The sequence below is a fragment of the Eubalaena glacialis genome, chromosome 14, assembly GCF_028564815.1.
Source record: "Eubalaena glacialis isolate mEubGla1 chromosome 14, mEubGla1.1.hap2.+ XY, whole genome shotgun sequence".
Classification (NCBI taxonomy): Eukaryota; Metazoa; Chordata; class Mammalia; order Artiodactyla; family Balaenidae; genus Eubalaena; species Eubalaena glacialis.
This window is the reverse complement of record NC_083729.1, coordinates 54,228,264-54,253,032: the sequence shown is the minus strand read 5'-3', so window position 1 is coordinate 54,253,032 and position 24,769 is coordinate 54,228,264. Positions and strand designations below refer to the sequence as shown.

General features: G+C 36.4%; 1 pseudogene; it reads right to left on the bottom strand.

Annotated features, from left to right (window-relative positions):
- Positions 1-6,969: 6,969 nt before the first annotated feature.
- LOC133104977 (brain-specific angiogenesis inhibitor 1-associated protein 2-like protein 1) lies at positions 6,970-15,543 on the bottom strand (annotated as a pseudogene).
- Between the last annotated feature and the right edge of the window lie 9,226 nt (positions 15,544-24,769).

The following is a 24,769-nucleotide window of genomic DNA, read 5'->3' as shown; positions in this document are numbered from 1 at the left end:
TTATTGAATCTGACAACTGCTAACTGTTTAATTCTTACATTTAGGCCATTTATATTTAATATAAATATTAATATGTTGGATTTAAAACTACCATTTTATTGTTTTCTGTTTGTCCCTCTGTTTTCATTCCTCTGTTTTCCCCTTTCTTGACTTCTTCTAAATTATTTCAATAATTTTTAGTATTTCATTTTAATTTGTTTATTACATTTAGTTACTATATATTTGTTTATTATATTTCTGTATATTTATTTTTTATACCTATAAAGTTTTTTTAGTGGTTTCTCTAGGGATTAAAATAAACTGACTTAACTTTTCAATCTTCTTAGAATCAGTGTTTTAACAATTCAAGCGGAAAGGAGAAACATTACCACCATACAGATCCCTTTACCCTCCCCCTTTATGTTTTAGTTATTTCATATATTATATCAACTTATACTGAAAAACCCATTTGATAGTTTTTTTTATTTCAACTGTCAGATATATACTACAGAACTCATAAAAATAACAATTGTCTATTACACTACTCAACAATTTACCATTCCAGTTGTTCACACAAATGAGCAGATAGGTAAATGATACATTTCAGCGGCACCAATCTCAATTTTGCCCTCAACTCTACCTAATAACCTTTCTTGACTTCCCTGGTCAATTCTCTCCCATTCCTCACCACTTTCCTGAAACCTCCCATCTTGCTATTTCTACCCTTAATCAGAGCAAATGACCTTGCCTCCTAATTCACCGATAAGGAACATCAGCCAAGAACTCCTCAAATTCTTGGTATCACTCTTATACTGACCTGTACTCATACCTATCTATATCCCGGAGCTGGATTGAAGGACTGACTGACCAAATAGCTGCCTGAATGCCAGTCTACAAGAAGCACTATAAAATCACTGGAAGAAACTGATAATAAGAGACCATTTAGAGCAACTGCTTTATAACCAGGCAAATGTGCACTGGTCTCTAAACTACCAAAGTGGACAGCATTTGAGAGAAAAATTTTAAATACTTCTTGCCAGCACCAACCTATCTCCATCAAATAGTTTTGCAAATTTTATCTATTTATTAGATTGTACAGTGCTACTAAAGGTTACACTACCAACCCTGATCCAGGTGGCTAACAGGCACTTGAAACTGACAGAATCTCCAGAAAAATTGAAATTAAACCATGCATTGCATGGTGCTATTTGCCAGGAACAACTAATTTATTTTTTAACCTAAATTTGAAACCTTTAATATACCTTTCTGTCTGGCTCAGAAAATAGCATAAGAAAACTGACTAAAGAACCAAAATATAGAAAAGTAAGAAGCATGCTGCCAACATGAAAACCAGAAAAATAACTTTAAAATATATTTTGAACAAGACTTTCCCACTTTAATCATTTATTCAACAATATTATTGAGCACCAATTATGTGCCAGGTACTGATCTGGGAAACAAGACAAACAAGGTCCCTGCTCTTGGGGATTTAAATTCTAGCAGAAGCAGATAATAAACAAATAAACGAAGATTAATATTAATATATAGTAGTAAATAATGTTTTTTAAAAGATAACATATAGTAATAAATGCTATTTTTTTTAAAAAAGATATGATAGAGAAGACTGGGCTGGAGAGGCTGCTAATGTAGACTGAAAGTAAGGGAAGGCCACGATGAGGTACAAAAGACCCAAAGGATAAAAAGAAACCAACCATGCAAACATAGGGTATAGGGGAGAACAGAGCATTCTAAGCAGAGGGAATAGCAAGCTCCAAAACAGAAATAAGCTTGGTCTTTGAAGAAGAGAAAAAAATACTTCTCTGTGGCTGGAATATAATGAGCAAGGAAATAAATTATAGGAGATGATGGCAGAAAGGTAGGGAGAAGTTAGATCAAGTAGGGCTTTATGAGCCAATCTTTAATGAGTGTGAATAAATAAGGCTATCTAGTTGCGACAGGAAAACAGCAAACTTTTTTAAAAATATTAAGCTATGTTCTGTGCAAGTGGTAAATGTTTTCTTATGAACATAATTGTATATATATATTTTTTTACGAGAAAGTCAGTATCTTCCTACCCCTCGATAAAATAAATATTGAACAAATATTTGAAGGGACGTCTGTTCAGATTTTTGCTTTCTACTTTCCTACAGTCATTACGGAATAGGAATCTCTTCTCCTGAGTTCTGGAGCTCATCTCTACCCACCAGAGTCTCTGATAGCTCATGTGCACACTGTAAGAGAAAAGTGTCTCCTCTAGGTACACAATCCCTGCACCAGGGAATAAACTTAGCAGGCAAAGCACAAGATTTCACCCTCCTCACCTCTTGGTCCAGAATCCTTATGCATAAGCTCCTCAGACATCATACTCCATCCGTTAACCCCTCTCTTCTGTAATTTCAACTGCTCCCTCAAGCAAAGGACACATGTCAGAAACCGTTTAAAGTTCTGCCTTTCCTCTCAAGAAATGCTGAGCATCATTGTGTATTTGCCGTTATGTACTGCCAAAGCCTAACAGAGTGCTAAGGCTTTGAATATTTTATTAAATTAAAATACATAATCAAAGTTACAATAGTTCAAAAGTTCTCATCCACTTATTAGAAACCACTTATCTTTATTTGGGTAGTTTTAAAACCATGTATATACCTAATTATTTGTAATCCACACCCAACTTCCTATGGGTGTGAGATATATCACAGTTTGAGAATGAATTTTTGGATCATCTATAGTTCCAACTACCATATATCTGAATCCTGGCATTACAGCTTATTATCCTGCCAAAAATAATGATGCAGAAACTGGCAGAGATGCTGATTTGTCTGTCAAGAAAATCTTTTTAAAATAATATAACATTTTAAAATTTCCTAGTCAGCACTTAAAACTTTCAAATGTTTCTAGGCAGAATATGTTCCTTACCATGGACTATAATTTAGTAACAGCAAGTGGCTAAATTTTTTTATTATGCCTTCACAACTGCCAAGCTATAAAAATTATTACAACTACATTTAATAGTCTAATATTAAAATTTCACATATGAGATGTATTCTCTTATTTAGGAAATTCTGATTAATTTAAAAATAATTTGTCTTAATAATGCACAAATTTTGATACTTATACGAATTGTCTGCTTTCCCTTCTGCTCCCAATCTAAAAAAATAAAAAAATAAAAAAATAAAAAATAAAACCCACAGATTGTAGGGGCCTGTAATAATTTTCAGCAAATAAAACTTTTTGACTTTAGTCATGCTTTGAGACTGTATGAAGTAACCCCATAGCACAGAGAGAATTTGTGCTTCAAAAAATAAGCTTTCAGATAAAAATCACAGGTCATTTGCTCTGAACAAAGTGTTTTATCCAGCTCTTCTTCAGCCACTTGTACAAAATTGGCCCTTCTGTTGCATCACTGACTTGGTCATCTCATATTCCACAGATAAGTAGGAAATCCTCAATTACAAAATACTTTTTTCTCTTAATAGTAATAGTAAAGACACTCCAATTTTGGAAAAACTAAACATTACCCATAATCCCACTACCTTAAAAACAAACAGCTTTTCCTTTTTAAGTTTCCAATCACTTTATATAAAAGGCCATTTATATGAAAAGCAGGTACCTTAAGAGGAAGACTTCTTTTAAAAAAATACAATTGAGTCATAAACCAAAAGGGAAAAAGTCACATTCAAACCAAAAATAAGTCGGAAAATCGGTTCAGCATATCTTAGATGAAAAGATACAAATATAGTAAGACTCCATAATATGAGTGATGGCCTTAGCAGTGATTTAATTATATTTTGAAACAAATTATGAGCTGCGATATTAAGAGTTTCAACAATATTCAACTCTACCAAAAAACCTTTCAGATAATTTACAAATGAAATGATGTATCATCTTTCTATCACTGCATTTTGCTTCAAAATAATCTTGGGAAAAGGGCAGTGAGCGAGAAGGAATATCTCCATAATATGGCTGTCCATGTGTTAACTGTTAAAGCTGTATGATAAGTACATAAGGGTTCGCTGTATTTCTCCATTTTAGTTCATACCCAAAATTTTCCAAAAGGTAAAGGAAAGAAAAAATTTACTAAAAAAAACTAAGAATAAGCTGAAACCAAAAAAATCAAATCTTGTTTTACATATATGTTAATTTAGGAATCACCACAGTGAAGTCACTCAATCAAAAATGGACTGACTGTACTGTCACTCAGATAAACCTGGATCTAGCCACTATTTACCAGGGCCACTGTCTGATGGCAATACACTAAGGGATTCTTCAAACCACTTGCTGCAGATGTCAGAAAACCTCTGAAGAAATAAGAAGAGCCCATTCATTCAATCATTCACTCAAGAAGTACTTACTAAGTACTTATTTTATACAAGGCCCTGTTCTAGGCACTGGGGTTGCATCAGTAAATAAAACAGATAAAAAGACCTATGGAGGTTACATTCTAATTGGGAGAGAATGGGCAGATAATACATGGTACAAGTAAATTATATGGTAGGTTGGATGATAAGTGCTATGGAAAAAATAGAGCAAGATAAGAGAGTATCGAGGTAGGGGAGGTGGCAATTTTAAGTAGGGTGATCAGGGTGGGCCTTAATGAGATGACATTTGAGCAAAGACTTGCAGGAGAAAAGAAAGTGAGGTCTGTGAATATCTACACAATATTTTATAATACAGAACAGCCAATGCAATGAGCCTGAGGCAGATGTATGTCTGATGTGTTTAAAAAAACAGCATGAATGCCAGAGTGGCCAGAGCATAATGATCAAAACAAATAACAACAACAGAAAATAGTAGAAGCGGAAGTTAGAGAGACAACAGGAGATAAGTGTAGGGTAGGGATCAAGTAGAGCTTTGTAGACCATTATAAAAACTGGCTTTACAAGGAGTGAAACAGAATGCCAAAATGAAGGATTTTCAACGAAGACTTTACACAATTAGTCTTTTTCTGATCCACTTTGACTCTGGGGTTCTAGTCCAGCTGTGACCCAAATGGTTGCTTTCTTGTTATCACCTCTGATCTGACAGTCAACTCCCTATCAAATGGTGACTGTTGTAGAGGGTCTCCAACCCATGTTTATTATTCCTAGAAAAGCTCTTCGTCCCTTAGTCATTGATAATTCCCTACTTAGGAATGGGATACAGGGTCAGCTCCAAAAGACGACCTACTCAGTTATAAAAATTTGTTTCTTCTAACAGGTAGAAATAATTTACATTAACATTGTTTTTTAGATTATGCAAAATGGCAAAATAACTGGTTCAGTATCAGAGTAACTATGATTAAAATCTAAGTTCAAGTACTTAATACCTGAATGATCTTGGACAAGTTATTTAATTTCTCTTGGTCTCAATTCTTATAATTTGTAAAAGGAAAATAAAATATCTAAACTTATGTGAGGATTAAGTAAATTAAAAGAATCTATCCCAGTGCCTAGATCATAATAGGCATTTAATAAATGTTACATCCATTATCTTACAGCCCTAAGAATACTTCCCATGTTGCTCTACATCCTTGAGAACTCAATCCTAGTAGCTCAAGAGTCTAGGGACACCCAAGAGGAAAAAAAAAAAAAAAAAAGAGTCACACTAGCTTAAGTGAGAATGATTTATTGTCCATACTTTAATAGTTGAGCCTGCTGTGTAGCAGCATTTTGTTAAGATATCTATGCTCCAGGCTTCTCAGCCTTTTGCCAAGAACCATTTCTGGGAATAGAGCTGCTGTTCCCACAGAAAAGTGTTGTCTCCCCCGCTCTTCTGTGGGCCCCCCAGTGTGATACTCTGTCTGTATATTCTATACATAGCTACTTGTCCTCTCCCTTTGTAAACTACATTTGACGTGTATTAAACCAATATACAGGGGGAAAAGATATCTACTTTAGCATCACATTAAAGGGACTACACATACATTTTTTAAAATTTGATGCTTGCATTTTGAAGAGGAAGCTCTGAGATTAAGTTTCCCAAGATAGGGGGCTTTCTAGACATGGTATGAACATGGCTGATACAAACATATGTAACTTTCATTAAAATTCTTAAAAAATAAACAAACAAACAAAAAAAGACCCCAAACCTCAAGTTTATCACCTTATTGGAATTTTCCTATAGGGGCAAGAAAAAATAAAACCCTAAAAATTTTCCCTTCTTATTTAGAAGTGAATACTTATACTTATGTATCAATATTGAAAGAAATACCCTAAAATCATTTGACTTTGTTTTAGCATCTTCCTGTTGATCATCTTGTTTCCCTTTGGATTCCTCTGCTGTTATGCCTTAAGAAAGCAAAGATGCCCCCAACTCTTTTATGGTGAGAGAAGCAATGAGCCATTTAATGAAATGTGCTTGCTTTTTCTTTCCTGGTTGGAGCACCTCCCTTCAAAACAGGTGGTGCTCCCTAACAACTGCATTTAGGATAACTCAAACCTTGTGCTCCCCTTTGCAGGACCTAGAGTAGCAAACCAGGGTCTTGTGTCATTAATATTTTGTAGAGTTTCCCACTTCACTATCCTAAAAGAGACAAGCTATGACTGTCCTGAACCCATCAGGAAGGAGCCTGAGACCAGCAGCCTGAAGTTCTCACGCACTGGTTTACCTGCATGTGATCTTGGTAAACTTCCAAGAATTTTTTCATCATGTTACTGGTGTTGTGATCATTTGTCACTAATGGTCAGAGTTTCACAGTAGCACGGAGTTTTCTATACTTAGAAAAAACAGTTTTTGCTACACTTGTATATTAGGAAATATGATTTCTAGTTTGGATACTGATGCCTTAAAAGTAAAAGCAGTTTTGGAAGTATCTACTATCTTATCTGCAGCTGCTCTTAATTGACAAACATTCCAAATAATTCAGTGAGGGGAATGACAACACTACTTTTTTCAAATTCCCCACGTGATGCTTCTTCTGGATGCAGGGCATGGAGTTGACATAGTCCCTATTTCCTTTTCATTTCTTCCAGCAAATTTGTCTATGACCATGATAACCAACCCCTTCCTTTGGTGTCAACGTTCTCCATAAAGTCAGCCACCTTATTCCTCAGAGATTAGCATCTCCCTGTAACAAGCTAAGTAAGGTCTTATCAACAGTATGTGGAAAAATAGTTTTTAATTTATGTTTTTTCAGCATGTTCAGTTCAGTTACAAAAGATACCAGTTAATTGGATCATGTGAAGTATTTGCTGATTATTTATCCTTTCTCAACTCTCTGGAACTACTGATGTGCTGTTAACATATCAGTCTATGGGCTGATGTACATTCTGGCCCAGGAGCTGGAGGTATTTGAGATGAAGAGGTAGAGTGGACCCAACTGTGCAGTCTACTTTTTGATCCAATCATGCTTCTTCTATTAATGATGAAAGTTGAGGTGTTCCAGATATTGGGATAAAGACTGGAGTCTTTATTTCTTCTATCATATTCATTTCTTTTCTCTACGACTTTGGTATCATCACCACAGATTTCTTGCCAGCTAGGCAGTCTGAAACAGTAATTCTGCATACTATGTGTGATAATAATGGATGTGATTTACAAAACTACAGTATCTGTCAATCAAAAAACAGAATCACCTCCTCTCTTCAAGTGGAGCTCCTTTGCAGCCATCTGAAATAAATTTCTGGACTCTACTCTGGCAAGAAGTAGCAATTTCTACAGATTCTATTTATTTGTGTTCTCTCCTTGACATAAGTCGCAGCAACATCTTTTTTGACCCACCTCCTAGAGTAATGAAAATAAAAACAAAAATAAACAAATGGGACCTAATTAAACTTAAAAGCTTTTGCACAGCAAAGGAAACCATAAATAAGATGAAAAGACAACCCTCAGAATGTGAGAAAATATTTGCAAATGAAGCAACTGACAGGAGATTAATCTCCAAAATACACAAACAGCTCATGCAGCTCAATATCAAAAAAACAAACAACCCAATCAAAAAAAGAGTGGAAGACCTAAATAGACATTTCTCCAACGAAGACATGCAGATGGCCAACAAACACATGAAAAGATGCTCAATATCACTAATTATTAGACAAATGCAAATCAAAACTATGAGGTATAGCCTCACACCTGTCAGAATGGCCATCATCAAAAAACCTACAAACAATAAATGCTGGAGAGGGTGTGGAGAAATGGGAACCCTCTTACACTATTAGTGGGAATGTAAACTGATACAGTCACTATGGAGAATAGTATGGAGGTTCCTTAAAAAACTAAAAATAGAACTACCATATGACCCAACAATCCCACTGATGGGCATATACCCAGAGAAAACCATAATTACAAAAGACACTTGAACACAATGAACACACCCCAGTGTTCATTGCAGCACTATTTACAAGAGCCAGGACATGGAAACAACCTAAATGTCCATCAACAGAGAAATGGATAAAGAAGATGTGGTGCATATATACAATGGAACATTACTCAGCCATAAAAAGGAATGAAATTGTGCAATTTGCAGAGATGTGGACGGACCTAGACACTGTCATACAGAGTGAAGTCAGAAAGAGAAAAACAAATATCATATAATATCACTTATATGTGGAATCTAGAAAACTGATACATATGAACTTATCTGCAAAGCAGAAATAGAGACACAGACGTAGAGAATATGGATACCAGGGGGGAAGGAAAGGTGGGATGGATTGGGAGATTGGGATTGACTATATATACACTACTATTTATAAAATAGATAACTAGTGAGAGCCTACTGTATAGTAAAGGGAACTCTACTCAGTGCTCTGTGGTGATCTAAATGGGAAGGAAATCCAAAAAAGAGGGGATATATGTATATGTATAGCTGATTCACTTTGCTGTACAGCAGAAACTAACACAACATTGTAAAGCAACTATACTCCAATAAAAATTAATAAAAAATATTTACTTGTGTTCTTTCCGTTCTTTAGTGCATTTCATTCCCTTTGACTCTTCCATCTGATCTTCTTCAACACTGCTTGAGATTTCTCCAAAGAATCTAACTTATTTCTGTGTTCACTTTGGTATCTTTTTAGAGATGCATTCATATATTTTACATTGAGTTGTCTTCTCTAAATTGCATATAATGTCTTTATGAATTTTAAAAACTACCAACAAGGGACCTCCCTGGTGGTGCAGTGGTTAAGAATCCTCCTGCCGGGGGCTTCCCTGGTGGCGCAGTGGTTAAGAATCTGCCTGCCAATGCAGGGGACACGGGTTCGAGCCCTGGTCCAGGAAGATCCCACATGCCACGGAGCAACTAAGCCCGTGTGCCACAACTACTGAGCCTGTGCTCTAGAGCTTGCAAGCCACAACTACTGAGCCCCCGTGCCACAACTACTGAAGCCCGCGCGCCTGGAGCCCATGCTCTGCAACAAGAGAAGCCACTGCAATGAGAAGCCCGCGCACCACAACAAAGAGTAGCCCCCGTTTGCCACAACTAGAGAAAGCCCAGGCACAGCAACGAAGACCCAACACAGCCAAAAATGAAAACAAACAAAAAAATATATACGAGGGTTTCCTGCCTGAATGAATGAAGGAATGAATAAATGAATGAATGACCCTTCTAAAAAAAAAAGAACCCTCCTGCCAATGCAGGGGACACGGGTTCAAGCCCTACATCCCACTATAAATAGAGTACATTGCAGACATTCATGTCTTTATCTTCAAAGTTCAACCCACAGGATTTAATATGCCTAACGGGACTATATTTTTAAGTAATTTAATTCTGCAATTTCAAAAGGACTCCACAATGGAGCCGCTTTGGGAACACTGCATCTTCCTCTGGTAGATTGACAATACCTATTAGCACATTAAAGGTTATGAAAAGTCATCAGACTTCCCTGGTGGCACAGTGGTTAAGAATCCGCCTGACAATGCAGGGGACGCAGGTTCGATCCCTGGTCCGGGAAGATCCCACATGCCGTGGAGCAACTAAGCCCGTGCACCCCAACTACTGAGCCTGTGCTCTAGAGCCCGCAAGCTACAACTACTGAGCCTGCGTGCTACAACTACTGAAGCCTGTGCGCCTAGAGCCCATGCTCCGCAACAAGAGAAGCCATTGCAATGAGAAGCCCGTGCACCTCAACGAAGAGTAGCCCCCGCTCGCCGCAACTAGAGAAAGCCGGTGCGCAGCAACAAAGACCCAACACAGCCAAAAATAAATAAATAAATAAATTGGGGAAAAAAAAGAGAAGGCTATGAAAAGTTACGCAGTTCAGAGAAAAAGTAAACTATTTTGCTTTGACCATAGAATATTTTCTCCCTCAAGGGCATTAACATGTCCAAACCTAGTTTATCACAAAACACCATTAGAGGAATGCCGATTCTATTTGAAAATAAAAATCATTTTCAACATTATTCTCAATGGGGCAGAATCCTCTAAGAAAGGGGATTTTTTTTAATTTGTGGAAATTAAAAGATTCTTTAAATATTTTTGGAAATTTTGGGGGGCATTTTTGGTTACTGTGTTATAATTATTGGGATAGGTGAGGTGTTACTGATATAAATGGGCAAGAAGCAAGTGGGCAGGAAGTAGGACAGTTCCAAGAACAAAGAACTGACCCATGACTTCCAAACTCCTGATAGCCATATAAGGGAAAAACTTATTTATAATTACTCGAGCCTATACTCTAACTTCGTATTACATACAAATACAATATATTCTTGCATGGTATTGACATGCGCTGAATTTTTCAGTAATACAAAGTTTGGAATTTTTTTCAAGAATAGTTCACCACTGCAGAAAATCACTACTAAAAGAAACACCACTCATGATATTTTAAACATCAATACAACGCACCTCTATCAGTTTGCATATGCAGCCGTCTATTTCACAGTGATTTTGGTACAAGTACAAAGATCTGATTACTTCCTCAGGACTTCCAGTGTAATAATGCCTGAGCATTTATATATTGAAATCTAATATTTTATAATAAATCCATTTCCTTTATTGCTCCTTAATACGATTTCAAACATTATACTGTCTTTCAAAATTAGATGTATAAATAGGTTGTACTGCCTATAAATTTTATTTCAGGATAATACAGTGGATGTTACAAAGCATTAATTTTTAAAAGAAGGATGTTCAGTCTGATGAGATTGAGAACCATTGATCTATAAGCTTTAGTTCCGTAAAGATGAGAATTTGAATTAAGACAATTTGAACAAAATCATGAATAAATTAAACAAAACCACAAATATGGTATGGTTAAGGTAAATACTGGAAAATATGGTATGTTTAAGACATAACCATTTATCAGTAAGCCTTTACTATGTGCCTAGCACTTGATTACACTGAAGCTCAAAGAGGTGTAGCACAGGTCTGTATGCCTTCATGGAACTTACAGGGTAAGGAAGGAAACAAAGCAATAGTCAAAATAATTAAAGAACTAAATGCCAGTTACCTTCTGAACATTTGTGAAAATATAAACTAAAAAAACTATATATAATATGTATTAAAAATATAATGTAATGTAACCAAAAATATAAACTAATTACTTTTTAAAATTTAAGAAAAGTTATAGACCACACTGTCATAGTCATGACAGTTTACTAATATGTTATGACATAAATTCCTAAAGTTTTAGGTTGATAGCAAAGATTGTAGCCCTGTACCTAAGTAACATATACATCCTTTCATGGAGGAGGTTTTTCCAAAAGAAAGACATACTACTTACAGAAAATGGATTCTGTCATATATAGGTGAATCAATTGACTCATAGATGCTATTATAAACTTTCAGAAAATAACAGTAAGCATAAATGAGCTATAGGGGACTTCTAGGGCAGTCCTGGAAGTGGTTAAGTGGTTAAGACTTTGCCTTCCAATGCTGGGGGTGCGGGTTCGATCCCTGGTCGGGAAGCTAAGATCCCACATGCCTCACGGCCAAAAAACCAAAACAAAAAACAGAAGCAATATTGTAACAAACTCAATAAAGACTTTAAAAATGGTCCACATCAAAAAATTCTTAAATAAATGAGCTATAAACTCATCATCAATCACCACAGAAAGTTACATCACTGTAAGAATTACTCTGACTCAGTGTAGCAGACAAAAAAAGTTGCCTAAAGGGCAGTCCAGCTTAGAGCCTAGATTTAGTTATATGCAATAATAGAGGCAACAGCAACAAAGATCTCTACATTCTTTGTAAATTATCCTTTATTATCTATGTTCATTTGTAATCTGAAGTGATTTACACTAAATTTCTCAACCTTATGAACCCACATCTAGATTGTTTTAGCAGTCAGTTTCTTACAGAAATTAATCAATATGCCATCATGACTAAACATTCCTAAGATTAACTGCAGTTGTAATCTATTGCTATGAATGAGAAGAGCTCTACAATAGGATATCCTATGTCCCAGTCTGCTTGGGACAATCAGTTCACATCTGCTTTTCAGGGAAGATCATTAGTAGCACCTTCTTTCACTCTTAAAGTGTAGATAATAACTACATGGACTCTATATCAATGAAGCCAAGTTTACAGGGAGCTTTTATGAACTACACTTATTTTTCACTTCCTGTTCATTCCTAATTTATAAAAATACCTGTCATATGCTATGAACATCCATTACAGTTGCTAATAACTTGTAGAGTCCTGTCCATTTGTTCAGGATCTAGCCCTAAGGCAGCTAGGGACTGCCTCCTAGTGGTGGGATGATTCTTGTATGTTCCTGACCCCACCTCTGTTTGAACATCTTGTCATGCCTTGTAATGTTCTCCCATACCTGTCTATTATCCCAACTTCGGCCTAGCTTTGTCCCAACTCTTTCCATCCCACACTTTTTTCCTCTTGTTCTTAATAAGTGATTGTATTTCCTCATTCAAAGCAAGCTAATGAGAATTATATCCCAAATGTGAAAGACCACTCTCCATTTGTGGAAGATTTTACTTTATGGAAAAAACAGGCTTGGTTTCCTTTAAAATCAGGAATAAGACAAGGATGTCCACTTTTGCCACTTCTATTCAACATAGTGCTGGAAACTCTAGCCAGAGCAATTAGGCAAGAAAAATAAAAGGCATCCATATTGAAAAGGAAGAAATAAAACTATGTCTATTTGTAGTTTATATGATCTTCTAGGTAGAAGACTCTAAAGAATCCACAAAACAAAACTGTTAGAGCTAAGAAATAAATTCAACAAAGCTGCAAGATACAAAATCAACAGGTAAAAATCAGTTGTATTTCTATACACTAGCAATGAACAATCTGAAAAAGAAGAAAGCAATTTCATTCATAACAGTATCAAAAATAATAAAATCCTCCTAACACCGATTAGAAGGGCTACTGTCTAAAAAACAAAAACAGGGGCTTCCCTGGTGGCGCAGTGGTTAAGAATCCGTCTGCCAATGCAGGGGACACGGGTTCGAGCCCTGGTCCGGGAAGATCCCACATGCCGCGGAGCAACTAAGCCCGTGCGCCACAACTACTGAGGCTGCACTCTAGAGCCCGCAAGCCACAACTACTGAAGCCCGTGTGCCTAGAGGCCGTGCTCTGCAACAAGAGAAGCCCCCGCTCGCCACAACTAGAGCAAGCCCAAGCGCAGCAACGAAGACCCAACGCAGCCAAAAATGAATAAATAAAATAAATTTATTTAAAAAAAAATAAAAACAAAAACAAACAAAAAAACAGAAAATAACAACTGTTGGTGAATATGTGGAAAAACTGGAAGCTTTGTGTACAGTTGGCGAGAATGTAAATTGGCGCAGCCACTATACAAAGCAGTATACTGGTCCTTCAAAAATTTTTAAATAGAATTACCGCACAACCTAGCAATTCCACTTCTGTGGAATATACCTGAAAGTATTGAAAGCAGGGTCTCAAACAGACATTTCTTGTTATGAACTGAACTGTGTACCCCTAAAAGTCATACATTGAAGTCCTAATCCCCAGTACACCACAGAATGTGACTGTATTTGGAGATAAAGTATTTAAATAGGTAATTAAGGTTAAATAAGTTCAAATGGTGAGCCATAATCCAATACAACTTGTTACCTTTTAAGGGGAGGAAGAGACACCAGGGATGTGAACACACAGAGAAAAGGCCACGTGAGGACACAACAAGAAGGCAGCCAACTGCAAGCCAAGGAGAGAGGCCTCAGGAGAAATCAACTCTGATGACACCTTGATCTCGGATTTCTAGCCTCTAGAACTGTGAGAAAATAAATTACTGTTGGTTAAGCCACCCAGTCAGTGGTATTTTGTTATCGAAACCCTAGTAAACTAATAAATTTGTATACTTATGTTCAGAGCAGTATTATCTACAATAGCCAGTAGCAAGCCAAGTGTTCACCGACAGATGAATGGACAAACAAAATGTGGTATATACATACAATGTAATACTCATCCTTAAAAAGGAAGAAAATTCTGGCACTTGCTACAGTATGGATGAACCTTGAAGACATTATGCTAAGTGAAACAAGCCTGTCACAGAAGGACACATGTTGTATTTTCACTTATATGAGATATCCAGAATAAGCAAATTCATAGAGAAAGAAAGTAGACTAGAGGTTACCAGATTCTGGGGGGAGGAGTTAATGGGAAGTTCTTGCTTAATGGGACAGAGTTTCTAACTGGAGTAATGGAAAAATTTTGGAAGTAAGACACTTGGCTAGACACTTGTGCCAGGCACTTGGCTAGATTGTAGGGATAAAGTGATGAAAAGGCACTTATGATAATGTGTTAATAACATTAATAAAAGCTAATATTTTTTGAGTACTCTTACATGCACCCAACAAACTAGGTAATTGCCATTATTATCATCCTCATTTTACTGATGAATAAACTGAAGGTTAGGAAGCCTAAGTAACTTGCAAAATATTACACTACTTGACACTATATTTTCAACCATTATACTGCCAGTAAGAGTACTTGCTACTATGAGAGGACACAGCAAGGCAATTAACTTATTCACCCAGGGTTTTAGGGATATCTGAGTAAAAACTTGAAAATTGAGTAGGAATTTGGTGGGGGGAGGGTGTAAGTTGAAAAAGAAAATGGGGACTTCCCTGGTGGTCCAGTGGGTAAGACTCCGTGCTCCCAATGCAGGGGGCCCAGGTTCGATCCCTGATCAGGGAACTAGATCCCGCATGCATGCCGCAACGAAGATCCCGCATGCTGCAAATAAGACCTGGCGCAGCCTAAATAAATATTTTTTAAAAAAGAAGAAACTGTTGCTGACACTGGGAGCAAAAAGTCTAGAAGAAAAAGTAGAGTTCATTCAGGAAACTTCAAGCAGCTTACTGGAGGTGGATCTTAAAGTGTCAAAGGTGAATTATCAGAGATGAGACTGAAGTAGTAAACAGAACAGAAAGAGAGTTTGTTTTAGTTTTATCCATTGTGAAATAAACCACCGCAAGTTTAGGGTTTAAAACAACAACCATTTTGTTATCTCTCATTATTCTGTGGATTAACTGGGCTCAGTTAGGCAGTTCTACAGCTTCATGTGATGTCACCTGTGGCTGAAGTTATCTGGGAACTTTCTGGGTATGGAGCATGTAAGGTGGCTCTCTCATAGGTCTGGCATCTTGGCAGGAACATCTAAAAGTCTGGGTTCACCTGGGATGCTGGAATGTCCAGGCCTTTCTTTCTCTCCACGTACCTTCAGGCATATTCTCTCCATACAGAAAAGAGGGAATCACAAAGGAGACTATGAAGAAGGGACATTATAATAAAAACCAGAAGAGTACAGTATCACAAAAAACAAGGGGAAAAAGTATTTCATAGAAGAGAAAATGACTATTAGTGTCAAATGCTGTAGAAAGATTAACTATGATTAAGACTGAAAATTGTTCCCTCAGATCACAAACATATAAGTTACTAGTGACTCTGGCAAAAGCAGTCTCCAGAGCAGAAGCTTTATTGCAGTGAATTAAAGAGTGAATAGAAGGTGGGAATGTGGAAACAACAAATAGACAATTTTTTCAAGAAGCTCAACAGTTAAACAGAAGAAGACCTAGTGGTAGGTAAAGGAGGACAAGATGTCAAGAGAAGATTTTTTTAAGATGACAGAGGTTAAAGCATGTTTAAGTACTGTTGGGATGAAGCCAATAGAGAAGGAAAAAAAACTGAAGATGCCAAAATAGAGGGTATGCGATACAGAACACAGAAACAGAGATTATCCTGAGACGGGAGACGAGAACTGGACAGTGCTATTAGTGCACTTAGACTGTAGGTATGGCATATATATAAATATATACACAAAAATCGAAAGTCAAAGGCATTCTTCTTTGATGCCTACTACAGCATTTTCTCAGTGAAGTAGGAAGTAAGGTCATCTTCTAAGAACAAGGATAAGAGGTCTGAGAAGAATGAAAGACGTTTTAAATGGCCACTATCAGGACTAAGTTAAAGAGATGATTAGGAAAACATGAGGGACTTCCCTGGTGGCACAGTGGTTAAGAATCTGCCTGCCAATGCAAGAGACATGCGTTCAAGCCATGGTCCAGGAAGAGCCCACATGCCGCAGAGCAGCTGGGCCCATGTGCCAAAACTACTGAGCCTGCACTCTAGAGCCTGCGAGCCACAACTACTGAAGCCTGCACGCCTAGAGCCCGTGCTCTGCAACAAAGAGAAGCCACCACAATGAGAAGCCTGCGCACCGCAAGGAAGAGTAGCCCCCACTCGTCGAAAAACTAGAGAAAGTTGCAGCAATGAAGACCCAACACAGCCAGAAAACAAATTAATGAATGAATTAATTAATTTTTAAAAAAAAAGGAAAACATGAAAATATAGCTAGAAAGAATGAGAACCCAAGGCCAGGTTGGTAACCAAAACTACGGTATTTTCAGTTGGCTCAACTGTGTAGTTTTCTCTTATAACATTCAGTAATCAGCTACAGGGAGTTATAGGGATTCAGTTGTGCTGAAGAGACATGGTAAATGGATAACAAGAAAATTACAAATTTTAGCAAGATGTCTATTGATAAGTTTCGACTATTCCCTTTTATTCAATAAACAGACTCATACACCATTAATTTTGTAGTTTGGCAAAGGTACATACTGCAGTACTTTAGGTGCTACTGAGAGATGCTGCACAGCATGGCACAAGTCCCCATTTAGAATACCTTCTTTTTAAACACCCGTGTAAACAGACCAGGGAACAATACTAGCCAGCCCTGAGGATCAACACCTCTCTTCAGAGCTGTATAAAAGAAAAATAATAAGAGCACATATGTAACTTAAAATTGTTTAGTATTCACGTTAGAAAAGTAAAAAAGAAACAGGTGAAATATTTTCAATAATTTATTTAAGACAGTATATACATATTTCCACAAGCAGCTACATAATATAAAATTATTAATGAGATATTTTACATTTTAAAATACTGAGTCTTTGAAATTCAGGGTGAATTTTATCCTTAAATTACATCTCGGGGAGACTTCCCTGGTGGCACAGTGGATAAGACTCCATGCTCCCAATGCAGGGGGCCCAGGTTCGATCCCTGGTCAGGGATCCCACATGCATGCTGCAACTAAGAGTTCTGCATGCCACAACTAAGGAGCCCACGTGCCACAACTAAGGAGCCCACGTGCCACAACTAAGACCTAGTGCAACCAAATAAATAAATAAATAGAACAAAAAAATTACATCTCCATCCAAATCAGTCATATTTCAATAGCTCAAAAGCCACATGTGGCTACTGGCTACCATACTGGACTGTGTAGCTCTAGATATTATAATTGCATAATATCTAGACTTATGATACCCTTGTTGAATTAACAGAGCCACTGAGGGTCTTCCTTAGATGCCATCATCTTACTGCTGCAATTATTCATAATATATGCTTACACAGCATATTTCAGCCATGAATGTTGTTATTCCCAGGCTCAAAGAGTCTAGGCACATGTATTGCAATCTTATCATCCAAGACAGAGCATTGGTTCCCTACCAAGTTCATGCTGGCCACTTGCCTGGAAACCATCGGTATCTGTACAGCCATTGGCTAATAACTGCTATCTTGGCTAGCCAGGTGTGGCAGGTGGAAGGCAGCTGTACAGACTAAGGGTTAAGCTTTCTTTACTAAGTTAGCTACCACTCACCTACTGATGTCCCAGCTTCCAAAATTCTGTTGACATCTCCTCTCAACTTCTCTTTGTCCTTCTGGAGTTCATGCCTTTCTTTATTCCTTGACTTCCATTTTAGTAGTATGTTTTCAAGAGGGAGTGAAAATAAACACATGTATTCAATTGACCATGTTTATCTGGAAGTTGCTTTTTTGATTAGGGGCTGATTTATTTTATAAATTCATCATCAAAAGATACCTTACCTGCAGATACAGATGAACTTTTTAAAGCTTCCTTAAAGATTTACTCCAATCAGAATTCCGGATATAAACAATATAAAATATTTAAATGAAAAATCAATTTGCTCTTTAAATTTATCTACTAAGAACATTTTGTATTTAGAATAATCTTGTTCATACAATTAATCAGTTAACATGAAAAGAAAGATAATAATGTTACTGAACACTAACCCTGCTTCCTCCAGATGAACTGTAATAAACTATCTAGGCACAATTTAATTGTGTTGTGCCTGTGCTCTGTGAACCTTAGATGAGTATTTGTATTCTAGTCACCAGAAGTTCTAATTTTTAAGAGTCTACAGAAATAGTACATGCAAGAACTGTTAACCTGTCACTGTTCTGATTTACCAGCACCTTACAGAGTAAAAGTTAGTAAGCACTGTCAAAACAGATGTATTTGGTATTATAAAAACTTGTAGTAATAGATTATGCTCATTAATGTGTTCTCTGAAAAAGACACAAATTTCTCCAGCAGTACTGTGAACTTCTTACATTTTAAAAATGAATTTAACTTGGTATTTCAAGTCCATTTGAAACGTAAGTCAGCCTTTAAAAAATGAGAACTCAGTCAATTTTATTTATTCTTTTAAGATTATTCTTGTCCCTTCAGTTAGTATTGAGCCAGAGCAACATGTTCTAATCTTTTCGGCTGGAACCCACTCACATAAAACAGCCCCTTGTACTCTTCCACGAACATTTTTCCTTGCTCACAACTCTTAAGTCAATGCATACACTTCTATTTTCTTTTTTAAGGTTAGCACAATTATCTAACTCAAGTATTTATTGAGTATTATTTTGTACCAGGCACTGCTAGATTCTGAGAATAAAAAGATTAATAAAACATATTCTCTGTCTTCAAAAACCTCATAGTCTGGCATAGGAGACAGATACATAAAGTAATAAATATAAAGCAATATTATGAGTACTGCAATAAAGGTATAAACAAAGTGCTATGGGAAGCCCAGAGACAGGAAGGATTAATTCTTTCTGCGAATGGTGGTAGAAGGAATAGGATTTTCCCAGTGGGAAGAGGTAGAAGGAAGACTATTCCAAGCAGAGGGAACAACATGAAAAAAGGCACAATGAAAGTACACAGCTTCTTTGGGAAACAATAAGTAGGCTGGTGTGGCTAAAACATGAGATTTCTCCAGAGTAGTGGTAGAAGCCATGTAAAGGAATTTGAACTTTTTGTTATAATGAAGGCAACAAAAAGCCATAAAAGCAGGAAAGAGGTGTGATTTGTGTCTTAGAAAGAAAACTCTGTGGCAGTGTGAATGACTGACTAGAGAAGGGGGATAGAAGGAAGGCAGGAAAACCAATTAGAAGGCTATTATACCAGACTAGGTAGAACTCTGAGCAGTAATTGTAGAACTGGAGAGAAGGGAATGAATGGATTTGACATGCATTTCAGAAGCAGAATCACTGGGACATGATGGGTATTTGGATGAAGAAGGTAAGAAAAGAAGAGTCAGAGATTCCACCATGTATTTTGGCTTGTATGATGATTAATCTAAACAGAAAACAATAAAGATTTTTTAAAATGAGCTGTGAACTGATACATTTGCAGATATTTGCAAGACATTCAAGTGGAAAGATCCAGGAGGCAGTTGGAAATAAGGATCTCAGCTAATGAGTATAGTCAATACCAAAAATACAGATTTTTGGAATTAGCAACATAAAGATGACATTTGCAGTCATGTGAGCAGATGAAGTTTCAAGACGGAAGAAGAGGAACCATTGCCAAATACTGCATACTACAAAAAAGTCAGATGATAAATATCTATGGCAAAACTTTTAAAAGAAATCTTTGATAAGAAAATATGGGGAAATATTTTCATGATTATGAGGTAAGAAAGGATTTCCTAAAAAAGACACACAAAAGACACCAATCATAACGGAAAAGATTAACATATTTGGCTACTTAAAAACACTTTAAGAAAGAATGAAAGGACAATCCACAAAATGGGAAAAATATATGCAACACATATAAGTGACAAAGGACTTGAATTCAAAATATGTAAAGAGTTCTTACAAATCAAAGAGAAAAGGTAGACAATCTAAAAGAAAAAGAGGGAAATATAAGAATAGGCACTCCACAAAAGAAGATACCCAAATAAACAACAAATATAAGAATAGGGGCTCGGGCTTCCCTGGTGGCGCAGTGGTTGAGAATCTGCCTGCAAATGCAGGGGACACGGGTTCGAGCCCTGGTCTGGGAAGATCCCACATGCCGCGGAGCAGCTAGGCCCGTGAGCCACAATTACTGAGCCTGCGCGTCTGGAGCCTGTGCTCCGCAACAAGAGAGGCCACGATAGTGAGAGGCCCGCGCACCGCGATGAAGAGTGGCCCCCACTTGCCACAACTAGAGAAAGCCCTCGCACAGAAACGAAGACCCAACACAGCCATAAATAAATAAATAAAAACAAAATACTTAAAAAAAAAAAAAAAGAATAGGGGCTCAATCTCACCAGTAATCAAGAAAATACACATTAAAAACCATAATGAGATATTACTACACACCCAACAAATTGACAAAATTTTAAAACGTTAATAATACTAAGCTTTGGCAAAGATATGGAGCAACTGAAATTCTCATACACTATTTGGGAATATAAATTAACATAACCAATTTGGAAAACTGTGCCAGTATCTAGTCAAGTTGAAAATATGCATCCCTTATGGCTCAGAAATTTCACTCCTAGGATATACTCTAGAGATTTGCATCTTTATGTGCACCAGGATACACATAAAAGAATGTTCAGAGCAGCATCCTTGTAATTTCCCCTAACTAGAAACATCCCAAATACCTATCAACAGTAGAACAAATGATGTATATGTATAACTGAATCACTTTGCTGTACACTTGAAACTAACACAACATTGTTAATCAACTATGCTCCAATATAAAATAAAAATTTTAAATAAATAAATAAATTGTAGTATATTCATACAATGGAATACTATACAGCATATAGCAATGAAAGTGAAAAAGCTATAGAAATGCACAATGACATGGATGAATCTTATAAACATAATGTTAAGTGAAAAAAGCAAGTTACAAAAATAACTTCATATAAAATTCAAAATAAATACATATTGTTTATGAATGCATGTACAGGTGGTTAAGTTAAAAGAGAAATGCAGGAACTTCCTTGGTGGCAAAACGGTTGAGAGTCCACCTGCCAATGAAGGGGACATGGGTTCAAGCCCTGGGCCGGGAAGATCCCACATGCCGCGGAGCAACTAGGCCTGTGCGCCACAACTGAGCCCACGAGCCACAACTACTGAGCCCGCGTGCTGCAACTATTGAAGCCCGTATGCCTAGAGCCCGTGCTCCACAACAAGAGAAGCCACCACAATAAGAAGCCCGCGCACCACAATGAAGAGTCACCCCTGCTCGCCGCAACTAGAAAGCCCACGCACAGCAACGAAGACCCAACTCAGCCAAAAATAAATAAATAAATAAAAATAAAAAATATATATATATAAAAGAGAAATGCAAGAAAACCACTACTATAAATTATAGGATAGTGGTTACCTCTGGGGAGACAGAAGTGCTTGTAATGGGCAAGAGATACTCAGGGATTTCTGTGGTCCCAATAATGCTCCACTCCTTGACCTCAATGTGGTGATTTCGTAAGTTGATAACCAACTGATAAAACATACATATATATTTTGTGGACTTTAAAATATATTTTATAACTTAAAATTTTAATGAACTAAATTTTGAAATGGTCTTAAATCTAACAAAAGATGTAAGAGTAAGAAGTAACCAAAAGATCTTGATTCTAAGGATGATTAAAAGAGATTAAGAAAACATGCTGTCAAAAAAAAAAAAAGAAAACGTGCTATCTAATCCATTTAAACTAACTGAATACCACAAAGAAAAAGGACAACTCTATTTCTGAGATAAACTACATTTAAATCTGTTTCAAGTCTGATGACTGGATTTCATTCTTTCATTCACTCAACAAACCTTTGAGACCTACCATGTGCCTGCCATTGTGCCAAGCACTTCAAGTAATGGAAAACTTAGCCCTATCTCTTAGCCTTCTCTTACTCTAGGACCCCCACTGACTTCTAATCCCTCTTGGAATAACAGATTTAGTGGAATACAATCTTGGGGAGGGGAGTGGATCTCAATTCCAAAATGTACAAATGAAAAGGCATGCAGGGGGACTTCCCTCGCTGTCCAGTGGTTAAGACTTTACCTTCCAATGCAGGGGATGCAGGTTCGATCCCTGGTCATGGAGCTAAGATTCCACGTGCCTCACGGCCAAAACACCAAAACATAAAACAGAAGGACTACTGTAACAAAGTCAATAAAGACTTTAAAAATGGTCTACATCAAAAAAAAAAAAAATCTTAAAAAAAAAAGGCACACAGGAATTATCAGGTGCTGATCTGAAAACACGATTAGTTCATGTCTCACCCAAAGAAATACAGGGAGAAAAGAGATGCTAGTTTTTTTCTTCTCCAAACATTAATAAAAATGAACAGACAACCTTTGTTTTTTTACATCAGGTAAGAGGAAAATTGAAGAGGTCAGTAGCAGGAATAGAAGCATGAGATGAACGGTTTTTAAAACCTGAGGAAATAAAGATACAATGTAAACAAGACTTCTGCTTTTTGCTTTTCAATAAAGGAAATCAGTATCTATAAAGTTATGTGATCTATATTACCCAACTTGTTAACCCATTTTTTAATTTTCAGAGCTAGCTCTGAAAAATAAAATTTACCCTAAAATGACACGGATTTGCTCAGTGAGATTTTTAAAATTAAGCTACAAACTTCAAAACTTGAAGAGAAGTTCTGAAGTTAGCATAGTTAGAAAAAAGATTCCAAATATCTGTTAACAAATAAATTAAGCCTCATTTACAAGTCATTAACCGAATCTCAACTCCATATCTGGTTTACACAACTTTCCCTGTATTAGACCTCCTATAACATAGCAAAGCAATATTCTGAGAAGCAAAAAAGGCTCAGCCAAGAATAGAAAACACTACTCATAAACATGAAAAAAACAGGAATTTTAAGATTACTTAGAAATTAAAAATTAGTAAGGAATTAAAATTAATAAGAAATTAAAAGGTGAGATAGACCTGGTATGACTAGTCTTCTCATTTAACACTCTGTTAATCTTTCCGAACACTCATTAAATGATATTGAAGTGATGCCCAGGAACATAAATGTAATAATGTCCTAGGAAATAATTTTCAGTTTACCAAAACTCGAATTTTGAACTAAGATAAAGCATGTTTGTTGATGTCAATCTGGTAATCTGATTCGTAATATGGTGTCTTTTTTTTAAATTAATGTTTGTTAACATATTTTAGGTAGCTCTTATAGCCAAATGAACATGGAATCTGAAGACCGAGTTCTGCCAAATTCTGCCATTTACCAGCTATGGGATCTTGAGTAAATAACCAAACCACCCTGAGCCTCACACCAACCAACGTCACAAGACTTGAGAACAGATAAAGAAAGTGATTTATGTGAACAATATTGTATGAGCCCCAAAGATGGGAAGCTCAGTTTCCTCAATACACCGCAAAAACTACTTTCCACAAATTAATAAATATTTTTACTCACCTTTTATTATGGGAAAATTTAAATACACAAAAGTAGAGTGTAATGAAGTTGTATGTATTCTCACTCAGCTTCAACAATTAAAAACTCATAATAATCTTGTTTCATCTATACTCCACCCATTCCCTCTCTTCCTCTAGTATTTGAAGCAAGACCCAGACATCATATCGTTAACTTCCTAAGAGCTAAAAGTCAATGGCCTCTTTTCAGTGTATGTACAGGTATATGAAGTCCAACAGAGAGGTGTGAGCTAGAAATATGAATTTGTGGATCACCAGTAATGAAATCAAGAGTTGAAGCCACAGCTTTGGATGAGGTCAAATATCCATGCTTGGGAAACAAGAAGATAGATTCTTGTGGTGCTCCTTTGTCAAAAAATATAAGTAGATATAAGCACAGTTTTTCTACCAAAATAGAAACCCTATGGATTTTTCAAAGGCCTATAGAACTTTCATATCCTATGGTTTTAACTGTTTTTCTGCCTTAAAAAGTGTCCCTATAGACATTAATAGCCACTACTCTAAAGGATTTACCAAAATCCCTGGGACAATAATAGACATAATTGATGTAACATCAAATTTAAACACTAATATTATGACCTATCTCAAATCTACTTTTCAAAGTATTTGTTGAGAACTTGTTGCTCTGGTTATATTTTCCTTTCTCTTTAAATTGTAGAAACCTGTTTTATACTTTCTTTTGTATGTATATTACACAATAAAGTTTTTAAACTAAACTTTAAAAAGAAAATATGATTCCTGCATTTAAATAGCTATGACAGATGATGGTATATCTTATAAGCATTTAGAGCTTTGAACAGACATAATATTTGTGTACTAAAAATATTTTATAAGCTCTTTAGACACCAAGTTGTTGAATCAAAGACCATTTATTCCTACATTTTAATTAACTTTACCCCAAATGTCAAAATTAGTTATGATTTAT